Raw genomic sequence first — 6105 nt, forward strand, 5'->3', positions numbered from 1 at the left:
ATTGAATAGTGTTTGGAGAATGTGTAAGCATGTAGGTATATGAAGAGACAAGATTTAATCCATATTATTAATTTTTAAATATTAACATAAAATTTTAATTAAAATAAATTATAAAAAAATAAAAAAAAAAATAAAATTTTTTAAATAAATTCAATACATTTCATGCATCGCACGGGGAATGAACTAGTATAGATAAAAACAAAATACATCGTTAAATATCTAACAAAAATATGCGAGTTTAGAGATTGAGTTTACGAATTTACAGATCAAATTTATCGAATTTACAATATTGAATCGCGAATCAATTTCGATTCTATAAAAATTTGAATATAAGTTGACTCATTTAAAAGTACATAACTATTAAATTTGTACGAATTGACCCACAAAATTGATAACAATGCAATTTTTTAGCCAATTTTGTACCTTTTTTATTTATAAAAAATCAATTTTGTGTTCTTTATTTTAAAATAATTTTTTTAAACAACATAATTAGGTAGAGAGAAAGATGAAGAGTCGTTGGTTGTCAAATTACCGGCCCGTCAAAGGCTCGTGACCCGACCAACCCGTTTCCTGCGAACGAAGGATAGGCATTGGGCTTGGGAACTAAAAATGTCAGAAAGTGAGATTTGTGCCACGTGTTGCGATCTGATCGATCCAGGTGCGATGCCGGTAGGCATGTGAGGATCACGTGCAGTGGGGGGGCAGCTGGCAGGGTCAGGGATCAATGAGGAGTGGAATGACAACGACGCAGCTATCAAGTCGGGAAGCGTTGGCGTTTGCTGCCCCCGCTGATGGCTGATCAGTGATGGCCCACTTCTGATGACTTCTTGTTCTCATGATGGGTCCCAGCTGACTCAAACTACCCAATCCCGCCCCGCCACTTTTCAACTTTCTCTCCTTTTTTAAGTTATAATATAATTTAATTTAATTGCTATAAACAATTTTTTTTATTCACCCAGACTATTCAAGTTAATCTCTAGGTAAGTCGGCCATGGGAGTTTGGGTCTCAAACCATTTAAAATTTAAATTTTTTTAAAAAAATAATAAAAAAATATAAAAATTTTCTTAAGACCCCTTTTTAATACTAAAATATTTATCATTAAAAATTTATTGGGACCTTTTTGAGTAAAGAATATTTTTAATGTTAAAATATTTAAATATTTTGACCATTAAACTTGACAAAAACAAAAATTTATTGGCCCCTTTTTAGAAGGCTTTAAGCATAGGTCTTACTAGCCTATGCTTTAAGTCGGCCATGTCCTTAGGAGTTAATGACCTTCTCTCTTGATGCATTCTCCGAATAAATTAAAATACAAATACAGTTTATATACACTTAGAGTTAGACATTCAGTGCAATCCATGCAACACTTGTCTTCTAATCTTACTATTATTTTCCAACTAAATACTATTTTTCAATAATAATTATGTCTTTTAAGTCACCACACTAATTCGAATTCTGATACTCTATATAAAATTTTAAATATTTTACCATTGCACCATATCCGTGAAAATTGTCATAAATAATTCTTGTACAAGTGACAAATTTATAATAATTTCTCCCTTTCTCTTTCACATATTGTTATATGTGTAACCAAAACTTAGTTATAACCTAATTGATCTATTGATTGAATTGGAAGTCCTATAATTTGTTTGATTTATCGACTAAATTAACATTATTAAAGTATAAAATTTTAACAACATTATTATAGTACTTAAAAGTTGTAATATTCAATGATGTGAAGGCAAAGAAGACAAAAAATCATTGTTCTTTTCTCGATTATTAGTGAGTATAGTCTATGTTGCACGGAAACACTAAACACCTTATAGGAGTCGTTTTCCCGTTTCGGAAACGTTTTATATTCCCGTTTCGAACCTTATTTATGCCTATTTTTTTAGAAGAATATTCATTTCCACGTTTTCATTTCCTATCGAAAACGTTTCCCGTTTCCGTTTCCGTGCAACATAGAGTATAGTAAACATTTTACTTTTTAATTATCTCCAAGACTAATATGTCAGGCTACAAATCCCCCTTTGTATTGATGGATACTGAATAATATGTATTGTACTAAAGTAAATTTGATAAAAAAAAATAAAAAAAATTCACAACTATATCAAAATTTTACTAATATTTAAAAAAAAATCTTGTTTTTTTATCTGTTTTTGACTCTTAACCTCTCAAACCCTTCACAATTCTAAACATCACACCGAGATATCTATTTAATTTAATAATATATCTTTGTTTCTATAATTACATATTTTAAAATTCTAATTTGCTTGTATTATACTATAGGATTGGTTTGTACTGTGCACGTTCAAACAGAAAGAAATAAGAAAGTTTAAGATAGATTTTGTTAAGATAAGTAAGATATGATTGTATCAAAATAAGATTATAATGTTTTTGGGACCAAAATATGAAATAGTCAAGATAAAAGTAGAAAGTATTTCAAGATTTTTATCAAATTGTTTATTAAAATTTTTGAAATGTATTGGAGGACATATGCGTCATTTTTTTTTTTTTTTATCTATAAGGTTCAAAATAAATTTTTCTGAAGGAGAGAGATAAATTTATTTGAAAAATCTTATATAAAAAGTTACGCGACTGTTAAAGACTTTAAATCTTTGTGAAAACTATCACCCAAATCCTAAGAATATTCATGTCAAATCACAAAGAATAAATAAAACAATAAGCGAAAGCGTACCTGAATCCATAGAGATTGTTCTCTAGAGTCGTGCAATTAACCTTTTAGATCAACACGATTTCTGAGAGAATCCTTTAAGTTTCTTTTTACAACTTGTCTTTGATGATGGGATATAGAAACAAAAAACTAATTCGTATGATCTAGGGACCATAACCGTTGTATTTATAAAAGTAATTGCCTGTTATACCCTATTGATAATTCTGTTTTAATCTATCAAGAAAACAAAAATTATCCTTTAGGTCTCTACACATTAAAGGCCCACACCCTATTAGATGCATTAACATGTCACTTTTAATTGGGCTTAAGATTATTTGACTACCCCCAATGCATAATTATTCACATATAAGCCCAACATTGGATTAAGGATCCAACAATCTCCCACTTGGGCTATATGTGTAACCTCATAATTATGCTTTGCAAAAATAACCGAATGAGCTCAACTTTACTGTCATTACTGAAATGTATCTATAACCAATATCGTCCATCAATCATGCCAACATAGGATTAAAGCGGCCTTTGTTACAGCTGTCATAACTCAATCCATCAATGGTCATGTATGTCGATATAATTGAATGACATGGATCATGATGTGGATGTGTAGTATGGAAATCTTAAGTAATGTGATCTTAACATGCCTATTTCCAACTGGTCCACCCTTAAACCTTAGTGAGATCAAACCATACCAAAGTCAGAGTGTAAATAAATTGAAATTTTATTTATGTAGAAAATAACCTTAACATATCCATAAATTGAAATAACTGAAAATGTGTCTATATCATAAAAGCATCTAAAATTACAAACTCCCACTAAACCTAAATATCCTCAATTAACATGACACCCATATGAGTAGTGTGCTCATGAAACACTTTGGGTGGCAATCCCTTAGTAAGCGAATCCACAACCATGGAGTTTGTTCCGATGTGCTCCGTAGACAACTGTCCATTCTGAACTCTTTCTTTAACAACTAGGAACTTGATGTCCTTATGCTTTGACTTTGTCGAGCTCCTGTTGTTGGAATACAAAACTGCTGACTTATTGTCACAAAATAATTTGAGTAGTCTTTCAATACCATCCACTATGTACAGTTTCGCGACAAAATTCTAAAGCCATATTGTAACACCCCGCCTCGCCGGGCGTGTCACTATAAGGGTATTTCGGAAAATCCTTTTTTTTTTATTAACATTATTACGCGCGGTGCTTTATGAACAACCTTCACATGCTCACACAAGATCCCGAAAGCCCCAGTCTTGCCCGTTTAATTTAACAAGATCAATAATCTTAACAACTAAACGAGACATATCATAACGCAGCGGATACATTAACATCAAACACTGAGGTTCTTACATAGTATTTCCATAACAAAATATGTAATACAAATGACCAAATGATAACATCGTTATCGTACAACTGTTCATACACAAGCTGAAATACATACTAAAACCCCAAAGTTTACAACGACTATCAATCTAAGCACCGTTGACCTTTAACCAACCATGTCCTTGTCCTCGCAGCAGTCCCTGACTGGAACATTGAACGTTCCAGGGGCATAACCCAAGTTAGATGACAAAACATCTAAGTGACGGCATGAAACAATTTACAAATGCATAAAAGACATATAAGCATGGCATTTACAGACAAAATGACACATGCAAACACGTCTATCTTGAGAAATCTCCCTGACATACTCAACCTCTCGTGGAAAACACCTTCCACACACCGTTGGGGTTGACCTTGCCGCGACATATTTAATCTCTCAAGTGCCCTACCGTGTCACTCGTTCACCAGGATTAACCTTGTCCCATTCTCAAGAAAACCCCATCCCATCCCATACGGACCCAATAACGACACGAAAATCAATACCCCGATGATATGAAAATCACACGCCATGCACCGACTCTTTTGCAAGTAAAAACAGTTGATGCAATATACCACACGATCAATATGCAAATGATGCCATGATGCCATATATACATGAATAAAACGCATAAGCATAGCATCCCGAGTTCTGGTTTCGAGTGCCCCACCGTGTCACTCGTTCACCTGAACTCATTACACTCACACCAAGACATATCCAAAACAAAGGTAAAACTAGAGTCAAACCACTCACCTCGAACGTATTCGAATCACCTCGATCCTCGTGCATTACCTCGATTTGCGTGCCAAATCACAAACCTTTGAACTTGTACTCAACCCCGAGCCACGATACTTCCTAAACATCATATTTAATTAAGGAAGCATTAAAATCCGTTTTCCTTAATTTTTCATAATTTCCTATATTTTTCTCCCAATTTCCATCTTAATAATTCCAAAATAATTATTTCCTCAAACATTTTCCAAAATATTTCAACACCATAATTCCTAAAATAATTAAAGAAAATACTGGAATTGAAATTATTGAATTGCCCTTTGTCACGCGCCTAGCGCGTGGCTGCGAGTGAAGGATGGCACGTGCAGCCACACGCCGATCATCTTCCCCAAATTTCAGATGCCGGCGACTGCTCCGATCCCAGATCTAAGCATACCCTCTCGAAGCCCTCTTAATGTCGATCCGAGTGGTACTGATTTTAGGCCAAAAGGCCACCAGAAAGTGCCTTGAAAGGCGAGTTGCAGGTCCAGCGATGGCGGACCGCCTTTAACCCTCGGCCAAGCTCAAACAGCCCTCAAACACCAAACTGCCTTAAAATGAACCCAAAATGATCTTTGATCCTTCTCGACCAAAAGCCCTCTATCAAAGCTCCCAAAATCGTACCAAAACGCAGCCAAATTTCTTGCTAAATTTTGGCTAACCCTCACCCTCTTTTATAGCAAAATCCGGCCACTTCCTAGCCAATCACCGGCCAGACCTTGGCCCTTACGAAACCCCTCGCCGTACAGCACCTCCCCCAAGCCCTACCGTGGCCATCCCATCGCCGGCGATAGCTCCACTTGCGGTGGAAGGCGGCGGCCATTTTTTGGCTTGCTGTGTTCACACCACCAGATTTTTGTTTTATTGCACTTTGACCCCCTGTTTTCTTCTAATGACATTTCCACCCTTTTCATGATACCTCTGATAAATTCAACTATACCACTAAGACCCACAAGTTTAGTACATCCCACTTGACCCTTGAAATTCCTAAAAAATTACTATTTTGACCTCCCTCGGGCAAATTTAGAAAATTACACTTAGGCCCGGTTGGTCAAATTGACCTTAAATCCATTTGATTTAACCCGAAATCGCTTAAGGGTTGTTCTACACATTAAATACTAGTCCTTGATGCACTCCGTTGACCTTCTGGACATCTCCTACGTCGATTTAGTTTTCTCAGCCCGGTCAATAGCTGTACCAAAAATTGTTCCCGATCTAATTTATTTCACCACTAAAAATCTTAACTCATATTACTCGTCGATGCTACACCATTTTCCTTGG

The sequence above is a fragment of the Diospyros lotus genome, chromosome 13 (genome assembly GCF_014633365.1).
Source record: "Diospyros lotus cultivar Yz01 chromosome 13, ASM1463336v1, whole genome shotgun sequence".
Lineage (NCBI taxonomy): Eukaryota > Viridiplantae > Streptophyta > Magnoliopsida > Ericales > Ebenaceae > Diospyros > Diospyros lotus.